This window comes from Bos mutus, chromosome 5 (genome assembly GCF_027580195.1).
Source record: "Bos mutus isolate GX-2022 chromosome 5, NWIPB_WYAK_1.1, whole genome shotgun sequence".
In the NCBI taxonomy this organism is placed as follows: domain Eukaryota; kingdom Metazoa; phylum Chordata; class Mammalia; order Artiodactyla; family Bovidae; genus Bos; species Bos mutus.
Window position 1 is genome coordinate 87,874,386 of NC_091621.1, and position 22,228 is coordinate 87,896,613.

A 22,228-nucleotide genomic window follows, 5' to 3' on the forward strand; every position below is an offset into this window, starting at 1 on the left:
TATAAATGTGTTTTTCTTGTGATAATATGTGAAATTACATTTCATGTTAAATTGCTTGAGGCAAGCAAGGTTTAATATGTAGCTAAATAATTAAGCTAATTGTGTAAAAATATATTTGCAGAATTCACCAAATGTGTTAATACATTTCACATCATGTTTACCCATTTTACATGACTAAAGTTTGCTCTGTGAAATGTTCTCCAAAATACCGGAAGGCCTCCGAGTCGTCATGATTGTTATCAACATACCGCGCTTTCTGGGGAGAAAAAAAAGGCGCTAAGAGTCACATCTTGAAAATTGGTAGACGGTCTTTCCCTTTCCTCCGTTCTACCTGTTTCCCTTCTTCTCTACTGAATTTCAAATATACGTTCAAAAATGTGTGCTTTGGGATACTCATCTCATGTTCCTAAATGGCATGGCAACCGCCCCCCCAACCCCCACATTCTCACAGGTCAGTGTTCCCATCTCAACTAATTTTTCAGGTCTGAGGGGCTGTGGTTGCCAACAGATTTCCATTCCAGTGTGTGGGCTGAGCTGATGTCACATGACCTTTCCAGTCTTTCCCAGTGTAAATTGCACAGAATGCTGGGTGTGGAGTGAGAGTGCTGCCATGGAAAGAAGGAGGAAAAACTTTTACTGCTTCTCATCATTTCTTAGAGTGAGTATATATTACATTTGGTGTACAAAAGAGTGATGTGGGTCAGGGCATGTTTTGGCGTGTGAACACGTTGTTAATGCCAAATGACTCAGTTTTTTGCCTGGATGTGTGTTCCCGTGGCTCAGTTAAAATGGGCTGGTGTGCTGTCAGCACAATTTATAAGATGAATAAGTAGGACTTACATCTCTGAGATGCCTCTCCCACTTTCCCTCTGGGACCTCTCCTCAACCCTCTTTGAATTTCTTCTGTGTTAACTCTTGCCTTGCCTGGTCCCCGACGTAGCTCCTGTCCCCCCAAATTTCCCCCAATTTCCTCTTCTCTCCACCTTATGAGTCTTGTGTGCTGCATGCTAAGTCACTTCAGTTGTGTCCGACTCTTTGCGACGCTATGGACTATAGCCTGCCAGGCTTCTCTGTCCATGGGATTCTCTAGGCAAGAATATCAGAGTGGGTTGCCGTGCCCTCTTCCAGGGGATCTTCCTGATTTCTCTTATGCCTCCTGTATTGGCAGGCAGGTTCTTTACCACTAGTGCCAGCTGGGTCTTAAATATGTTCTGCTACACTGTCTTAGAATTGTTAGGTGGCAATGATTCCACCTTCTTCAATACATGGGGCCATTTTGAGTTTATGCATTATTTGTTTGGGGGAATCTTTATTTTCTTAGACATGAATAGCCTGGAAGTGAACACAGGCCAAGGTCTCTAGGGTCATAACTCCTGGAACATAACACATCCAGAACTACGCAAGAAAATTGCCTTCCAGTGACCCATACACAGATTGGCCCAGAATATTTACATTCGAGATGAAGGTTGGAAGAATCTCTCCAAATGTACTTTTCTTTTCATTTGTGTAAACTTGTTCTCCGCCCTTGTCACCTTCACTTTCTCTCTCAACTTACCTTTTCTGACAGTAAATTAGGTGCCCAGAGAATTGCATTATTTTTGTGGTGGCTCAGAGGTCATTTAGCAGGGCAGAGCTGATGTGACAGACTAAACCTTCTCCTTGATTCAACACAAAGCATGCTTGAAAATGCACAGCCATCCACCTAGTTTGGACGGTCCCCCATTAACCTGTCACCATCCCATGCTCCTGGCCTTCATCCACTAGGTTCTTCTGTACTCTTTCAGTCTCTTCATCTCTAAAAGGGAATCATAATATTATGTACTTTATAGGGATCTTCTGAGAATTGATAAGTACAGGTAAAACAATGAAAACAGCCCTTAATAGTAATAGTAGTTAATAAGTAAATTACAAAATAATAGAGATGTGGATGGACCTTGAGATTATTATACAGAGTGAAGTAAGTCGGAAAGAGAAAAGCAAATATCATATATTAATGCATATATGTGGAATCTGAAAAAATTGGTATAGACAATCTTATTTACAAAGCAGAAATAGAGACACAGATGTAGAGAACAAATGTATGGATGCCCAAGGAGGAAAGAAGGGATGGGATGAATTGGGAGATTGGGATTCATCAGTTCAGTTCAGTCACTCAGTCGTGTCCAACTCTTTGCGACTCCATGAACTGCATCACCCCATGAACCGCATCATGGAGTTGCAACCCCATCACCAACTCCCAGAATTCACTCAGACTCACGTCCATCGAGTCAGTGATGCCATCCAGCCATCTCATCCTCTGTCGTCCCCTTCTCCTCCTGACCCCAATCCCTCCCAGCATCAGAGTCTTTTCCAATGAGTCAACTCTTCGCATGAGGTGGCCAAAGTACTGGAGTTTCAGCTTTAGCATCAGTCCTTCCAATGAAATCCCAGGGCTGATCTCCTTCAGAATGGATGGGTTGGATCTCCTTGCAGTCCAAGGGACTCTCAAGAGTATTCTCCAACACCACAGTTCAAAAGCATCAATTCTTCAGCTCTCAGCCTTCTTCACAGTCCAACTTTCGCATCCATACATGACCACAGGAAAAACCATAGCCTTGACTAGACGGACCTTTGTTGACAAAGTAATGTCTCTGCTTTTGAATATAATATACATAACTAATGAGAACCTACTATATAGCACAGAGAACACTACTCATTGCTCTGTGTGACATATACAGGAAAAAAATCCAAAAGAGGGGAGATATATGTATACACAGAGCCGATTCACTTTGCTGTATAGTAGAAACTAATACAACATTGTAAAGCAACTATATTCCGATAAAAATTTAAAATTAAATAAACAAGTATAATAGTAGTAGTAAAAAGGTAACACAGTGATAGTAAGTACAAGCCATTAGCGTTATCACCACCATCAGGCTTCACAGGTAGCACCAGTGGTAAAGAACCCGCCCACCAATGCAGGAGACATAAGAGATTAGGGTTCGATCCCTGGGTCAGGAAGCTCCCCTGGAAAAGGAAATGGTACCCGACTCCAGTATCTCAGCTAGAGAATGCCATGGACAGGGGAGCCTTGTGGGCTATAGTCCATGGGGTTGACTTGGCATGCCTGCACCACAACCACCATCGTTATCTAGCCTGTTCTCCTAGAGAATAAAATTCACTTGCATAGAGTTCTCTGGCTCACCCTAGCATCCTCTCTAGAACTGTCCTACGCAGAGTGGTAGCCACTAGTCACATATGGCTACTAAGTACTTGAAATGTAGTTAATTCCAATGGAGATGTGCCATGAGAATAAAATACAAGCTGGATTTAGAAGATACAGCACCCCCAGAAGTATGTGAAATATCTCATTAAAAACATTCATATCAATGACATGTGGAAATGACAATATATTTAACATAGAAGATTGCAGCAAATATAGAAAATTAATTTCTCCTGTTTGTACTTTTTAAATGTAGTGACTAGAATAAATTCAAGATTATATATGTGGCTTGCATTTTTGGCTCATATGATAGTTATTTTGGACAGCACTGCCCTACGTTATAATTTCTCTGTATTTCCCTCCAGGAATCTCACATCTAGACGGTGAGGAGGAGACACTCCTGCTTTCTATTATGGAATTGCAGGGCCTGGGTTGCCCAGGGCAGTTAAGCCCAGCCCAGCCTGCCGAGAGAGAGTGTCGGGAGAAAAACTGATGGGCGTGCAACTTACAAGGCAGTTACAAGGGCCTAAGTGGAGCCCTTGGGATAGAGTTATTGCCTCTTAAACAGCACCTTACTCTCTGGGAGTGAATGATAGGAGGAGTTCTTTCTGTTAAAGTCGTTTCAGATCCTTCGTTGAAAGGAACCATATGCTACACAATGAAATATATTCCAGGCAAGATGCATATGTTTTGCACAATAAACACGTATGCAAATCTTGCAAAGATTTTTGAAGGAGAAAAATGTGCTGATATTATTCATTTTAATATCATTGAATGCCTCCTTGTGCTGATCTGAAGTCAAATCCAAATCATTTCCTCCTCTGCCTCCACCCATGACTATACTGTTGTTGTCTAGTGGCTAAGTCATGTCCAAGTCTTTTGTGACCCCATGGACTGTAGCCTGCCAGGCTTCTCTGTCCATGGAATTTACCAGGCGAGACACTGGAATGGGATGTCATTCCCTTCTCCAGGGGATCTTCCAGGGATCAAACCCAAGTCTCCTGCATTGGCAGGCAGATTCTTTTACTACTGAGCCACCAAGGAAACCCCTGAAAATGAACACTTTATTCAAAAACAATCTCAGATTTTTGTTTTGGGTCAAGAAGAATTTGTTTCTGGTGGCTACAATTTCAGGCTCCAAAAATCCCAAACTCCAGACTTGCTGGCGAATATCTGGTGGGCCTGGCAGCATGTCCACATGCCTCCTTTTTCTCCAGAACAATCTGTGTGGGACCTGCACTGAGCCCAAATCCCAAGACTTGAGGCTGCTGTCTGCCCTTTTCAGTCTAAGATTCACAAAGCATCTGCTCTTTCGGACTGTTCTCAGACTTCAGATACTTTGAACACAGACCTGCAACAGGTAATTGGATCTGGTATTGAAAAGAAATTAGAATGTTCCTGGAATCACATCCATGCGAGGGTTCTCTCTCTTAAATGAGTCTCCATTGCAGGTTATAGAATAGGAGAGGCCTTGTGGGGTCCCAATAAAGTTGTGCCATCTGGTAAATAAACCTGTAAATTCAGAAATCAGTGCAGTCCTGGGAAATGCCATTAGGGAGCGAAAGGGCTGGCCAGGCACGGTGATCTCCCGTTAACTGTCTCCCCACTCCCTCTGTTGCATCCCTTGATACATTGTGCTGAAAAGCCATCTTGCTACAAATACACATTTAGGATTTGATTACAGAATCTCATCCATTTACATGTACAAGATAGAGCCTACTGTGATAGATTAATGCTTCTAAAGTTTGTACAGGAAGGTTAAATAAAGTGCTACTTTTACAACACTGAATATCTTTATGTTGCTTTTGCTAAATCAGAGACCACTCCGTGATGCTATAGAGGTTGCCTGATGCTTATTGTGAGCTGGCAGAGTGCCACCCACACTTTACCATCTATCACCCTCCTTACCTTTCTGCCCTGGCCATCCCCACCGCTGTGTGTAATACAATATTCTTCAGGCAGGTTTCCCTTCTACCCATTTAGTCAAAGTGAAACAATTCAAGTCCTAGCAACCTGAGATGTGCAATGTTACTAGAAAGAGTGAAAGTCGAAATTTCACTCACGATTTTCCTCTTTCCAACAGAGATATAAAACACAGACATTCACCTGCACGCACGTGTGCGCACACACACATACACACACAATCTTGGGGATTGTAAAGTCATAGTCACAGCTGCTGTCATAGTTCGTCTCCTTTTCCTCCCAGCCTTTTGATGACCCTCGGCTTCTGTCACCTTGCCCTTCCTCCTGCTGTGAAGTCTAGAATATCTTGTGACTATCCTTGGCTATATTGACTTTTCTGTTTCCCTTTAAATTCTTCGGTAAATATCTATGCTGAATTTTATGCTATTAGTTCAAACTCTGTTTTTCTTAATGGAAATTAAATATCCAGAAAAACTGGTGTAAAAGCATGTCTGGGGACTTCCCTGGTGGTCCAATGGTTAAGAATCTGCCTGCCAATGCAGGGGACATGGGTTAGATTCCTGGTCCGGGAAGATTCCACATGCCTCAGAGCAACTCTGCCTCAGTGGCGTAGCTAGAGAGCCCATGCTCTGCAACTAGAGAAGCCACCCCAAGGAGAGATCCCACACAGCAAGGAAGAGTAGCCCATGCTTGCCCAACTAGAGATAGACCCAGCACAGCCAAAAATAAAAATAAAATAGATTACATCTTGGCTGACCCATAATTTGGCCAGAGTGGTATATCACGAATGCTTTCTATTGGACCAATGTTTTAAAATTATGACAGAAACATTTTAGGGCCTTTTCCCACTCAGATGGGCTTCCTAGGTGGCACAGTGGTAAAGAACCTGCCCGCCAATTCAGAAGACGCGAGAGACATGGGTTCGATCTCTGGGTGGGGAAGATCCCCTAGAGAAGGCAAAGGCAACCTTCTCCAGTATTCTTGGCTGGAAAATTCCATGAACAGAGGAGCCTGGCAGGCTATAGTCCATGGGATCACAGAGTCGGACACAACTGAGCACAGCACGGCCTAACAGCCCGTTCTGATGGTGTAACAGTGTAAACTTCAAGCCATGTTGGATGGTTTGAAATTGAATGCCAAGGTGTTTAAAGAGAGTCCAATGGTACTCAGCTGACACCCCTGTACTTTGCAGCAACTCAAGGACTGCTCTTTTCTACAGGAGATGTGTCTTCTTAGTGCAGAATACAATTACTGGTTAAATAGCCCAAAAAGAGGCAGGGATCTTGGGCATTCTACTGGAGCACTGAGTAGGAGAGGTGTTAAAATAACATTCCCCCTTCCCCATATGGCTGCCCTACAAAGTAGACTTACTTCCAACCAACACTGATTTGGCTTTTCAGCTCCCTCTCAGCCGTCAAGGAGTTTCCTATGAAACTGGCAAAGTGTCATAGCTCAGATGAAATTACCGGGGAAGGTTTAGACCCCTGGTCAAACGTTGGCTAACGCAATCTACTTCTTACCAATGCTCAGGAACTCACTGAGATCACAGCAGATGTAGAAACACACCAAATCCTTCTTTCCATTTGGTCACTCATGGATATATTTTAAAATACCAACAAATTCAGACCATACTAGTAACCTTCTTATGTGTTCTTAGGTCATACTAATGGAGAGTGCTAATGTGAAAAATGATTCTTGATTTCTTTATTAAAATGAGTACAAATATGTTTAACCAAATCTTTTTTGGACATGAGGTGATAAACATCAAGATGCTTTGCAAATTATAAGTAATGATACAAAGTGAGAAATCACATGTAAAGTATCACATAGAATGGAATACTATATTGCCCTTAGAAAGAACATATGTTAAAATAGACAGAAGTCATATGTAATCAAGTGGATTCCAGCCAGTTTTCAATATCATATGTATAATATGATTCCATTCCATTGTAAGGGAAAAGTAATGTGTGTGTGGCATAATTCCATGAAAAGGTCTGAAAGCTAGAGACTGGCTAGGCAAACTAATTACTTCTAGGGTGTGGGCTATGGTGGGGAAAATCCTCAAACTATAAATTTCTATATCTTTTGAATATTTTCTCAATTTAGAATATATTACTTTCGTTATTTAAAATATTTTTAAATTTAAAAAATCAAAGTCAGATGCTCTCTGAAATTGACTGGTGCATAAATAATCTGCAAATTTTGTCATTCATCCATTGATTTCATCAAAGTATTTGTTATGCTGTCTCTGTAGAATGGCCTGCTCTTAGGTCCAAGACTAACACACAGTCATTCAATTCTCTTTGGTCTCTTCTATTATTCGCTGTAGGGAATAAAACACCAAGGATAAGATGGACTCGAGACAAATTGCTTTTAATCAAATCCTAATCACTCTGCTTTCTAACTGTGTGGCCTTGAGTGAGTGATTTAACGTCTTCATACCTCAGCTTTCTCAAAAATAATGTGGAGCTAATAGTAGTACTTACCTCTTAGGGCTCTTCTGCTAAGTCGCTTCAGTCGTGTCCGACTCTGTGCGACCCCATAGACGGCAGCCCACCAGGCTCCCCCGTCCCTGGGATTCTCCAGGCAAGAACATTGGAGTGGGGTGCCATTTCTTTCTCCAATGCATGAAAGTGAAAGTGAAGTTGCTCTGTCGTGCCCGACTCTTAGCGACCCCATGTACTACAACCTACCAGGCTCCTCCGTCCATTGGATTTTCCAGGCAAGAGTACTGGAATGGGGTGCCATTGCCTTCTCCGCTTAGGGCTCTTACTGGAAATACATGAGCAAATATTTGCTGAGCACCTGGAACACATGGCAAGTACTATACCAATGCTCATTAGACAAAATAATGATATAAAAAGGTATTTGGTCTCAGGAAACTTACAGTCTTATAAGTAAAAGGATAGGATATGTAACAACATATAGATCAAAACCATGTTAATCCACAATAAAGTTTCCTTTGATATGCAGAAGCTTTTAAGTTTAATTAGGTCCCATTTGTTTATTTTTGCTTTTATTTCCAATATTCTGGGAGGTGGGTCATAGAGGATCCTGCTGTGATGTATGTCAGAGAGTGTTTTGCCTATGTTCTCCTCTAGGAGTTTTATAGTTTCTGGTCTTACGTTTAGATCTTTAATCCATTTTGAGTTTATTTTTGTGTATGGTGTTAGAAAGTGTTCTAGTTTCATTCTTTTACAAGTGTTTGACCAGATTTCCCAGCACCACTTGTTAAAGAGATTGTCTTTAATCCATTGTATATTCTTGCCTCCTTTGTCAAAGATAAGGTGTCCATATGTGCGTGGATTTATCTCTGGGCTTTCTATTTTGTTCCATTGATCTATATTTCTGTCTTTGTGCCAGTACCATACTGTCTTGATAACTGTGGCTTTATAGTAGAGCCTGAAGTCAGGTAGGTTGATTCCTCCAGTTCCATTCTTCTTTCTCAAGATCGCTTTGGCTATTCGAGGTTTTTTGTATTTCCATACAAATTGTGAAATTATTTGTTCTAGCTCTATGAAGAATACCATTGGTAGCTTGATAGGGATTGCATTGCATCTATAAATTGCTTTGGGTAGTATACTCATTTTCACTATAGCCTTCAGAATGGGAGAGAATAATAGCAAATGAAGCAACTGACAAACAACTAATCTCAAAAATATACAAGCAACTCCTACAGCTCAACTCCAGAAAAATAAATGACCCAATCAAAAAATGGGCCAAAGAACTAAATAGACATTTCTCCAAAGAAGACATACAGATGGCTAACAAACACATGAAAAGATGCTCAACATCACTCATTATCAGAGAAATGCAAATCAAAACCACAATGAGGTACCATTTCACGCCAGTCAGAATGGCTGCGATCCAAAAGTCTACAAGCAATAAATGCTGGAGAGGGTGTGGAGAAAAGGGAACCCTCTTACACTGTTGGTGGGAATGCAAACTAGTACAGCCACTATGGAGAACAGTGTGGAGATTCCTTAAAAGACTGGAAATAGAACTGCCTTATGATCCAGCAATCCCACTGCCGGGCATACACACTGAGGAAACCAGAAGGGAAAGAGACACGTGTACCCCAATGTTCATCGCAGCACTGTTTATAATAGCCAGGACATGGAAGCAACCTAGGTGTCCATCAGCAGATGAATGGATAAGAAAGCTGTGGTACATATACACAATGGAGTATTACTCAGCCATTAAAAAGAATACATTTGAATCAGTTCTAATGAGGTGGATGAAACTGGAGCCTATTATACAAAGTGAAGTAAGCCAGAAAGAAAAACACCAATACAGTATACTAACGCATATATATGGAATTAAGAAAGATGGTAACAATAACTCAGTGTACAAGACAGCAAAAGAGACACTGATGTATAGAACAGTCTTATGGACTCTGTGGGAGAGGGAGAGGGTGGGGAGAATTGGGAGAATGGCATTGAAACATGTATAATATCATGTATGAAACTAGTTGCCAGTCCAGGTTTGATGCACGATACTGGATGCTTGGGGCTAGTGCACTGGGATGACCCAGAGGGATGGTATGGGGAGGGAGGAGGGTTCAGGATGGGGAACACATGTATACCTGTGGCGGATTCATTTTGATATTTGGCAAAACTAATACAATATTGTAAAGTTTAAAAATAAAATAAAATTTTAAAAAATCCACAATAAAAGCAATGTAATAGATGCTTTAGATAGATCATCCTTATCTCCATGTTGCCCTCATTATATTTGGTGAGATAGGAAGGCTAAAAATGCATTACCAGACTCCTTTGCACATAGGATTGTGGGTTCACATTAGGGTCTTCCAAATTGGGTGCTCTTGTGAGATTTGGATGCCAGAAATGGGAAAGACCTTGTATTCTTGCTGCTGCCAAACAAGCTTCAAGAGCTTCGAGTTTTGTGGCGGCTGGACTTTGCACGTGAATGGGTGGTCATCATCTTGGCGAGTTTAAAAAGCTATTGTAGTAGCAGCTTTCATAATGCTGAATTACAATTAAGACAAGTGACCTTTGGCAGCCTCCTGACCTTTCAGCCCTTCCAACAATCTTCCTCCCCTGAAATACCTGGGGTAGTTTTATTTCCTAGGCTGAACTCTGACTGATACAAAGATAGCAAACAATCACGGCACTTCGGTAGAATTAGAAAGGAAGTCATTCCTGCAGGAGGCATGGACTAAGCAACGTCCTGGAGTCAAGGAGGTATATGGTTGGACTAGAGGACATTTGATTAGGGTAGAAGACATTCTTGGACGTAGTGAAAATTAAAAGTTGAAACATTTGAATCAGATTTTGGAGAATATGTTTTCAGATATAAAGCTAGAATTTTGAACTCTTCTTTGTTCAATAAATGAATATAAAAATTTTTTAGCAGAGTTCAGTGATTAAGACATGGGGGATAAGATGTTCCTTCCAAAAATGCTATCCTGTGTGACCATTCCCTATGGGAATTATAAGTTCAATTTAATAGACATTTACTGAAAGAATACCGTATGTGTGGAACACTATGATTTGTGTCTTTGCTTGGGGAAACCAGGAAGCATGAGTAGTAGCATCCACAAAGGTAAGAATTAAGACGGGCAAATGTGAGCAAATTTCTGTGTTATTAGTGTGGTCCAGAGCAGCCTGATATCCTGATTCTAGGAGCATGTCTGCATCTTATGAGATGTTCTGAATTCTGGACAATGAGACTGAAGTGTATACTGCTTACAAGTGGCATTCCATATCATGGAGTAAAAGTGAATGAGAGGCCTGGGTTTATAACCCTTTCTCCCAAACCTTGAGCAGGTAATTTAACTACTCTAGCCTCACTTTCCTTTTATTATAAATGGAAATAATACTAACACATTATAGTGTTGGGAAGATTAATTGAAATTATACGTGTAAAGCACTTTAAGTTGAAAATTGTACAAAATTGTAAAGTACACAAATGTGTTTCCAAGTGGACAGACTTGCTATGTGCAAAGATTTTCAAGAATTTCCTTTTCACAGGGTGTCATAAGTGTTTCAGTTAGCAGAAATAAATATGCTAATTGGAAGTAGATGAATCATAATCTGTGCCTTTTTGTGAGAGGTTAGGTGTGATCTGAGCTGTGTGTAGTTAACAAAAGAGATGCATGATTAAAACAATTACTTGGTGGTTCATTCAACATGTCCCAAAAGACACCTTGTCTATAAGCTCTCAGCTTCTCCTTTTGACCACTTAGGTTCATACCATATTTTCTTAGCACAGTCAATTCTAGAATATTATGATTTTTTTTCTATTTTAACCCATATTTCTTTATATTCTATATTTATCCATTCTTTTTTTTAAAGGAAGAATGAGGGTGACATTTTAATTTTATTTAAATTTTTTTCAATTAAAATATAGTTGATATACAATATGATATTAGTTTCAGGTATACTATATAGTGATTTGACATTTGCATACATTAAAAAATGATTTCCACAATAAGTCTAGTAACCATCTGTCCCTACACAAAGTTATAAAAATATTATTGCTCATATTCCTTAGGCTGTATATCACATCCCCATGACTTATTTATTCTGTAACTGGAGATTTGTATCTCTTAATCCCCTTCACCTATTTCCTCCACAGTCCTTGTTGCTGCTCCCTTCTGGAAACTACTCATTTGTTCTCTGAATACATGAGTCTGTTTGGTTTGGTTTTGTTTAATTGGTTGTATTGTTTTTTTTTTTTTTTTCAGATTCCACATACAAATGAGATTATATGCTATTTGCCTTTATCTGACTTACTTTGCTTAACATTTGTCTTTATCTGACTTACTTTGCTTAACATAATCCTCTTTAGTTTTATCCATGTTGTCACAAATGGCAAAATTTCATTTTTTATGGCTGAGTAATATTCCATTATATACTGCTTAGTCGCTCAGTCATGTCTGACTCTTTGTGACACCATTGACTGTAGGCTGCCAGGCTCGTCTGTCCATGGGAATTCTCCAGGCAAGAATACTGGAGTGGGTTGCCATGCCCTCCTCCAGGGGATCTTCCCAATCCAGGGATCAAACCCAGGTCTCCTGCATTGCAAGTGGATTCTTTACTGAGAATCACTCAGTAAAGGTCACTTGAGAGAAAAGGGCATTCCTCTCAAGTAATTTACCTTATCTGAACCACCAGGTAAGCCCAAGAATACTGGAGTTGTAGCCTATTCCTTCTCCAGGGAATCTTCCCAACCCAGGAATTTAACCAGGGTCTCCTGCATTGCAGGCAGATTCTTTACCAGCTGAGCTATCAGGGCAACCCATTAGAGTGCATATGTTGTTCAAATCAGTGTTTATGTTTTCTAAATACCCAGAAATGAAATTGCTGGACCATATGACAGTTCTATTTTCAATTTTTTGAGTAAACTCCATACTGTTTCCCATAGTTGCTGCACCAATTTACAAGTCCACCAACAGTACATGAGCATTCCTTTTTCTCCACATTCTTGCCAACATTTATTATTTCCTATCTTTGTGATGATAGCCATTCTGAAAGATGTGAGGTAGTATCACAACTGTGGTTTTGATTTGCATTTGATTTGATTTGATTTGCATTTGATTTGATTTGATTTGATTTGTGGTTTCTCTAATGATCAGTGATGCTGAGCATATTTTCATGTGTCTTTTGGCCGTTGGCAAAAATCATCTATTTCTGCTTTACTGAGTATGCCAAAGCCTTTGACTGTGTGGATCACAAAAACTCTGGAAAATTCTGAAAGAGATGGGAATACCAGACCATCTGACCTGCATCCCGAGAAATCTGTATGCAGGTCAGGAAGCAACAGTTAGAACTGGACATGGAACAACAGACTGGTTCCAAATAGGAAAAGGAGTACGCCAAGGCTGTATATTGTCACCCTGCTTATTTAACTTCTATGCAGAGTACACCATAAGAAATGCTGGGCTGTATGAAACACAAACTGGAATCAAGATTTCCAGGAGAAATATCAATAACCTCAGATATGCAGATGACACCACCCTTACGACAGAAAGTGAAGAAGAACTAAAGAGCCTCTTGATGAAAGTGAAAAAGGAGAGTGAAAAAGTTGGCTTAAAGCTCAACATTCAGAAAACTAAGATCATGGCATCTGGTCCCATCACTTCATGACAAATAAATGGGGAAACAGTGGAAACAGTGTCAGACTTTATTTTTGGGGGGGGTCCAAAATCACTGCAGATGGTGACTAAAGCCATGAAATTAAAAGACACTTACTCCTTGGAAGGAAAGTTATGACCTACTTAGATAGCACATTAAAAAGCAGAGATATTACTTTGCCAACAAAGGTCCATCTTGTCAAGGCTATGGTTTTTCCAGTGGTCATGTATGGATGTGAGAGTTGGACTGTAAAGAAACTTGAGCACTGAAGAATTGATGCTTTTTAACTATGGTGTTGGAGCAGACTCTTGAGAGTCCGCTCGACTGGAAGGAGATCCAACCATTCCATCCTAAAGGAGATCAGTCCTGAGTGTTCATTGGAAAGACTGATGCTGAAGCTGAAACTCCAATACTTTGGCCACCTGATATGAAGAACTGACTCATTGGAAAGACCCTGATCCTGGGAAAGATTGAGGGCAGGAGGAGAAGGGGACGACAGAGGATGAGCTGGTTGGATGGCATCACCAACTCGATGGACATGAGTTTGAGTGAACTCCGGGAGCTGGTGATGGACAGGGAGGCCTGGCGTGCTGTGGTCCATGGGGTCACGAAGAGTCAGACATGACTGAGTGACTGAACTGAGACTGAACTGAGACTGATACATTCCTTGTTCTAGTTTAATCTACAAAAATTTTCATAATTAAAAATAGAATTTTCCTTTTTCCACTGACTCTTGCACTTCATCATCATATAACATGCCTCTTACCTGGTTTTCACATGCCTTCTTAGGACACAGTAGCGTGAACGAAGCAAGAGGAAGAAATAAACAGAAGGGGACAGGCAGGGAGTAAGTTCTCTGCAGCAGGAGACTACAAAGAGAACTTCCTTTCAGAAAGACTCTAAGACTTTCCCTACAAGACTCTTTTCCTGGATTCTGACAATTGTTCACTCCTCTCTTACTACCAAGCCTAGTGGTCTGAGGAGCTCCATGGAGCTTCCTAAACCTTGTAGGCATGCTCAGTTCTTTCAGTCACGTCCAACTCTTTGCAACCCTATGGACTGTAGCTCACCAGGCTCCTCTGTCCATGAGATTGTCCAGGCAAGAATATTGGAGTGTGTTGCCATGCCTCCTCCAGGGGATTTTCCCGACCCAGGGATTGAACCCACATCTCCTGTGTCTCCTGTACTGGCAGGCGGATTCTTTACTGCTGAATGCCCTTGGAAGCTGCCTATTAAACCTTGGATGACTGCATTATTCCTTCTCTGTCCCCTTCTCATACCTCTGTTAATAGTCCTTTTTTTTAAAGTAAATCCCCCTTAAGTTATGTTAAACATGTCATCTATTTTCTGAGGAGATGCTGGCACAACCCTCTTTCTTGGCTCCACACCACTACACCCCTCAACATCCACTTTAGACCCCACCAAGAAATTGCATAAACAAGGGACAACTTTGTGAAATGTGGATCCAGAGGCTACAGAAGAAAAACTGACATGCGCCTTCTTCCCAGAGGACAGAATTAAGGTCTATTCAGAGAAATGTCCCCGCTTTTAGGTCAGGGACCTTTAAAAGTGTGTTCCAGAAGATTTAAAAAATGCTTCTCACTCTTTCAGTCTCTGAATGGGAGTTACTGTTGCTTTTCAGCATCCATTTCCACCTTTTGTAAACTGAGTCTGTGTGGAAGAGGAGAAACTGGATTCCTTGTCTTTTAAATTTACAGGTCAATAGACCAGGGTAGTCAGGCAAATTGAGGCTTGATGGGGGTCACTTGTGATCACCAGGAGGTCCTAAACTGAATGCAGTGATTGCTTCCCTTTGCAGGGGAATGAGTGTGGTCGTCATATGAGGAATATGAGTGAAAAAGACATTTAGTGACAGATTTAGGCCTCCCTGGTGGCTCAGATGGTAAAGAATCTGCTGCAATGTGGGAGGCCCAGGTTAGATCCCTGGGTCAGGAAGATCCCCTGGAGAAGGGAATGGCAACCCACTCCAGTATTCTTGCCTGAAGAGTCCCATGGCCAGAGAAGCCTGGTGGGCTACAGTCCATGGGTTGCAAAGAGTTGACATGACTAAGCAACTATCACTCATGATCTTAGTTTGGCTTCCCTGGTGGCTCAGCAGCAAAGAATCTGCCAGCATTGCAGGAGACACAGGAGGTGTAGGTTCGATCCCTGGGTTGGGAAGATTCCTGGAGGAGGAAATGACAGTCTATGGAGGAGAGAATGGGAATCCTTGGAGGAGGAAATGGCAACCTGCTCCAGTGTTCTTGCCCAGAAAATCCCATAGAGTCGCAAAGAGTCGGACACAACTGAGCATGCAAACTGCAGTAAAGCCTCTTAGTGCCTTTTCTTTCCTGGGAAAAGGTAAATGGATGCTATGTGACAAAAACTGCAAATGTCCATCATATTGTTTTTAGCCTCACTCTTCTGTCATGTCTATCTTTGTTATTGAGTAGTTGAAAAAAATTTCCTTTTGTTGCTCTTGTTTTTGCTACACAATTCTGTTTTGTACCCCTAATTATGGCTGACATAAGATTTAGGGAAGACCTGTTTTTTTTAGCACAGAAATTAGGTTTAATGAAGGTTAGATGCTATCAGTTGATAGAGATCTTGAAAGATACCAGAAAATTCCTACCAGAAGATCCGAAATGGTATCATCTCTTTCTCACAACTTAATCTTCTTTCCCTTAAGCACAAAGGTTTTAAGGTAATTAAAAAAAAAAAAAAAAAAACTTCTTCATTTTTCCTCATATTTTAAATCTATTATTACTAGTCTTAAAGCAATATCGTTACTATTTTAATTGCAAATTTAAGCTACACTGTGGGTTAAACAGACTTTTGTGAATTGCTCTAGGAACTTTACAACTTTTTAACATTCTAACTACTGATAGATATGTTCTGAGTTTCAAAAAGTCAATTTGTAAATGGTGTGTTGATTGGAGATGCTCTTTCTTTTATCTTTTGCTTTGTAACAAACTACCCAAATACCCTGTAGAACCAATCTGTTCATGGTTCTGTGAGTTGTTAGCTCAGTTGGATGGTTCTTGCTTGGGAATCTCTCATGTGATTGCAACTGAGATGGCAGTTATCTAAAGGCAGGACCAAGATGTCTAGATGGATCACGCAAATGCCTGGTGGTTGACACTGGCTGTCATCTGGCAGCTTAACTGGGGACATTGTTAGAGCACTTTCTCATGGCTACTCCATGTTGCTTCGGCTTCGCAGGGTATGGCAGCTGGATTTTGAGGGGGAGAATCTGGAGAATGAGCACTCCAAAAGGCACAGGAGGAAGCTTGGTGCCACCTGTGAAGTAGCCTCAGAAGTACAGAATTCTAAGAACAAGAAAGTCACTAAGGCCCATTTCCATTTAGAGGACAGAGACTGGATTAGACTTTGCCTCTCAATTTGAACAGCAGTGAATAATTTGTAGCCATTTTAAATATACCATAGGGTGTATCAGCATCTCTCTAGAAGTTGTACAGAAGGAGTGGTTAAGAGCTGGACCGTCTGTGTTTGTATCTAGAATTTTATTCCTTGTTGATCTTGAGCAAATATCTTAACCCCTCTGTGTCTTGTTATCATCATCTATGAAATAGTGATGATATGGTACTTAGCTTATAGAGTAGTTGAGAATTATAGGTAATGTATTAAAAGGTGTTTGGTTCAGTTCCTGGCCAATATTATCATTATTATTACCATTATCAGATTTTGGAGAAGGGGATGGCACCCCACTCCAGTACTCTTGCTTGGAAAATCCCATGGACGGAGGAGCCTGGTAGGCTGCAATCCATGGGGTCGCTAAGAGTCGGAGACGACTGATCGACTTCACTTTCACTTTTCACTTTCATGCATTGGAGAAGGAAATAGCAACCCACTCCAGTGTTCTTGCCTGAAGAATCCCAGGGACAGGGGAGCCTGGTGGGCTGCCGTCTATGGGGTCGCACAGAGTCGGACACGACTGAAGTGACTTAGCATATCATTATCAGATTTGAGGATGATATTGCAAGATATGTTTGTTTGACAGTGACATTGTTTCCATGTGGCTTATACAAACGTGAAGGTTTTGTTTATTTTTTTGTTTTTAAGAATGTCAACAGAACGTAACACATTTATTACTGTTTTTTTTGGTTTTGTGTTTTTTTCATTTTAAGGACCAGGTATCAACTCCCCTCCTTCCCTCGCATAATGTCTGCTGTCAGTCATACTTTAGATCAGTTACATAAATGTTTTCTTCATTGGCTACGATGTTGGTACCTCACTTTTGATTGGTTACTGGCTTATCATTCATATATCTTTCTTTCCTGTCTTCTTTCAGGGAGCCCAGATTGGTTTATTATGCAGACCATTGGATCTCTTCTACTACTAATTTGGTGATTGGTATTAGAGAAGCTACTTTTTAAAAAGGCAAAATAATTAGCACGCTCTATTACACATAATGTTTTCTAGGATAACTGCTCTTTAAGCTGAAAATATTTCTTTTTCCAACTGAAAAAGGAGAAAATAATGTTTATACCAGGGTGAAATCTTTCAATATTTTCCTTTCAAAAAGAAACATCTACTCTTCAAATAGATCATTTTTTAATAGTAAATACCCAGCATTAACTTCTCTATAATAAGACTCCAATGGTGACTTTTTCATCTGTTCTTAAATGGGACATCCCATGAAAATTATCAGGCTATTAGAAATAAGCTAGATTTTCCTTTTTGCCAAAAGAACTCTGAATAGCAGTTATACAAACAAAAAAAAAAAAAAATTGGCAGAACAGATTGCAGAAATTATAACTAAGCTAGAGGACATTTTCTATTTCTAGAAGAAAATGTTACTTGTATCCAAGGAGCATTGTTGTTTTGGGTTTGGGCTCCCTTTGCAAAGAGTTCTGGAAGATTTTTAATCTCAGCCTACAGAAGAGAGTAGTTAGGTGCTGGGACAACTTAAAAGACTGGCTTTTGGATCAAGTATAAAGGTACTCTGAGCCTTCTGGGACTTGAGCAGAGTACACTGCTTAGGTCATCTTGACCTCCAGGGTGTCTAGTACTGTTTCTCCCATAAAAGCTGTTTTCTGTGGACTCTCCAATGACAGAATGTCAGAGCAAGTAAGGTCTAGAGAGCCCATAGCGATCCCTTTTATTTTACACCTGGGGAAACTGAAACCAAAAATGGGAAATCACTTACTTGTGGTTCATTTGTGACAGTGTGTCGGGATTCAGACTCTGGCATTATTCTCTTTCTAGGAGGCCAGGAAGCCCCTGGAACACCCCTGTCACAAGGCAGAGGGCACAACTTTGGCTGGATATGTACTCTGACCCAGGGCACCAATAAAAGGCGACTGGAGTGGCCTAACAGCACTCAGCTGAAATTTGTGCTTCCATTCTCAGGACTAGTCACCATTCGGGCCATCTCTCAAGTTGGTATTGCTTGAGAATATTCCAGGTCCCTGTTCCTGCTGATACTGAGCTTCCTTTTAGCCTTAGAAAACACTGTGTATCAGATGTTCACAATCATTATATCTTTAAATGGGAAAGGACTACTCCATTCATTCACTCAGGCCATCATGCATTCATTCACAGATATTCATTCATCACCTTATTCTATGCCAAGCTCCCTATGTAGCACTGGGAAAGCATCACATACTGTCCCTGTCTTCACGGTGCATGAAAAATGAAGAAATGGTTAACTCTAATCAGTTTGAAATTTTGAATATAAAAATTTCCTCTCCTCCCCTCTGTTTTGCCTTTTTGCTGTCTTGATGCTACTGTTTGATGAAGAGAAACTCATAATTTTAACAAAAATATGATACCGCCTTTTTTATGCCCAGTGATTTAAAAAATTTTTCCCATTTAAAAAAATTGGCAAAGGATATTTACAGTAACTTTGCAAAAAAGAAGACATTCAAATAGGCATTAAACATGTGAAAAGGTGTTCAACTTTATTAGCCACCAGAGGAACATAGACCAAAATCACAATATCGTATCTCTACACTTCAATCAGAAGGGCTGATATTAAAACATTAAAACTGACAATATGAAGTATTGGCAGAAATGTAAAATAATTGAGACTCTTATGAGAGTGGCAAGTGTCAGAGTAATGGGGTTTTCCAATGGTCATGTATGGATATGAGAGTTGGACTATGAAGAAGGCTGAGCACCAAAGAATTGATGCTTTTGAACTCTGGTGTTGGAGAAGAATCTTGTGAGTCCCTTGGACTGCAAGGAGATCCAACCAGTCCATTCTGAAGGAGATCAGCCCTGGGATTTCTTTGGAAGGAATGATGCTAAAGCTGAAACTCCAGTACTTTGGCCACCTCATGCAAAGAGTTGACTCATTGGAAAAGACTCTGATGCTGGGGGGGATTGGGGGCAGGAGGAGAAGGGGATGACAGAGGATGAGATGGCTGGATGGCATCACTGACTCAATGGATGTGAGTCTGAATGAACTCCGGGAGTTGGTGATGGACAGGGAGGCCTGGCATGCTGCGATTCATGGGGTTGCAAAGAGTCGGACATGACTGAGCGACTGAACTGAACAGATGTGAATGTCTGATAAGAAGCTAGATATATTCCATATCTGAATTTGGTAGTGGATATACATATATGTAAAAAATTCGTTGGGGTGTACAATTAAGATTTATATACTGGATTGTATGTAAGCTATATCTCAATAGAAAGGAAAAATAAAATATATACTTTGTAATTTAAGGGAAATGAACACGTTTATTCGCAGTTGCTATAGGACTATCATTTATTTTTTTTAAGACTATTTTAAAGAATTTTATATCACATAAAAATTGAGCATTCCCATGTTACACCTTCCCCCAATACACAGTTTCTCCAATTATTGAATATTTTACATTAGTATGGTTAGTATGGTTGTTGCTGTTTAGTTGCTTGCTGAGTTATTATATACTTCAATTTTTGTTGTTGTTCAGTCACTAAGTCATCTCCAACTCTTTGTAATCCTATGGACTGTAGCACGTCAGGCTCCCCTGGAGTTTGCTCACATTCATGTCCATAGAGTCGATGATACTATCTAACTATCTCATACTTTACTTTCACCACCAGATACATCCACAGCTGAACGTTGTTTCTGCTTTGGCCCAGCTGCTTCATTATTTCTGGAGTTATTGGTAATTGCCCTCTCCTCTTCCCCAGTAGCATATTGTATACCTTCCGACCTGGGGGTGCTCATGTTCCAGTGTCATATCTTTTCGCTTTTTAATACTGTCCATTTGTGATAGTGTGTTCTCATGGCAAGAATATCAGAGTGGTTTGCCATTTCCTCCTCCAGTGTAGCATTTTGTCAGAACTCTTCGCTATGACCTGTCCTTCTTGAGTGGCCCTGCATGGTGTGGCTCATTGCTTCATTGAGTTATGCAAGCCCTTTGCCGTGACAAGGCTGTGATCCATGAAGGGGATATACTTCAGTACCTTTCCCAAATCATCCATGGACAGATTTCCAACTGTCTTCTCTTTCTGGTGCTAACACCAGTATTTGCCTACTTTTCTATGAAATCACCTGCCTTCTCTTCACAGATACAAATAAATACCTTCCAACTGTCCTACTCATAAGGTTGGAGTCATGATGTTTGGAATCTTACTATTTTCTAATGAAAGACCAAGACAGGGAAATGGCCACTGGTGAAATAGTTACTCAGAGCATGGGTCTGAGTAAACTAATAGAAGACGACAGCCAAACCAGTATACACAGCAGCTAAAAGGTGACTTTCTCAGGATGAAATGCTGTTTGCTGCACTTTTGTACCACTGAAATGGAACAAGACCTCATGGTCCTCCCCACCACCCAATGTCCTCTATTTGCCTTTTGTCTGTAGAAAAATGTTAGCCAAAGAATAAGTTTAATCTGAGAAGTGAGAAAATGTGTAAACCAAGGAAAACAGTTAAACGAGACATGATAATAGTTTAGTCATTAAATAAAGTCAAGTTAAGTTGTTTAGTTTTTCTTCAAGGGCTATAGATACTATTCTGAGCCATATCCTGTGAGCTGTCATATAGATACTGAAACTCCCACCAGGAGGAAGTTAAGTACATGATGGCCAGATTGTAACCATAACATAAGCTGCCACTGTTCCAAGGATTGGCCTCAAAGAAATGGAAGCAAACTGACCCTGGAACTAAAGACTGATGCTACTGCTGCTAAGTCACTTCAGTCATGTCCAACTCTGTGTGATCCCATAGACGGCAGCCCACCAGGCTCTGCTGTCCGTGGGATTCTCCAGGCAAGAACACTGGAGCGGGTTGCCATTTCCTTCTCCAATGCATGAGAGTGAAAAGTGAAAGTGAAAGTGAAGTCGTGTCCAACCCTCAGCAACCCCATGGACTGCAGCCTTCCAGGCTCCTCCATCCATGGGATTTTCCAGGGATGAGTACTGGAGCAGGGTGCCATTGCCTTCTCTGGGAACTAAAGACTACCTGTACTTAAAACAATCAAGATAGCACTGAGCAGACCACAGCATGACCAATATCAAGATAATGGTTGGAAAGGACCTGTAGCCCCCTCCCTCTGCCTATTGCCCACTGTTTGTCAAGGGGAGAGTTGACCTTTGGACACGAGTCCACCTTCCCCTACCCCCAGTAGCCAACCTCCAAAATAAAACAACTTTCCTTCCCATCAACCTTGCCTTTCTAGTATTGGCTTTAGAAAGGCAAGCAGCTGGACCCCATTTTCAGTAAATCATTTCCTACTACATTTAGTTAAATTGATGCTAACGCTTAAAGAATTCCTAGATTTTTGGAATTGTGACAGTAAATCATAATTTAGTTTGCATATGATTCTTACCAATTTTATAAAAGTGCTATTTGATACATTTCACTTTAAATTAATTATAATTGAGTCAATCACATTTGAGAATTTCTGCATCTCTTGAAACAATTAAATGTCTCTTACAGGGTGTTGTGAAATAAGTTTTAATCACTTACAGCCTTTTCTCACCTTTAAGTGTGCTACAGATTCAAAGTACATATCTCTGCAGTAAAATTTAGATTTTGGCTCA

The 22,228-nt window shown here is 40.6% G+C and overlaps 1 long non-coding RNA gene across 1 annotated transcript in view; it reads left to right on the forward strand.

The window, feature by feature from the left end:
• The first annotated feature begins 603 nt into the window (after positions 1-603).
• Positions 604-22,228, forward strand: part of LOC138987849 (uncharacterized) — an 80,492-nt gene continuing 58,867 nt past the window's right edge. The window contains exon 1 of the long non-coding RNA XR_011464132.1: positions 604-658. This is a non-coding gene — a long non-coding RNA (uncharacterized lncRNA). The remainder of the gene's footprint in view (positions 659-22,228) is intronic.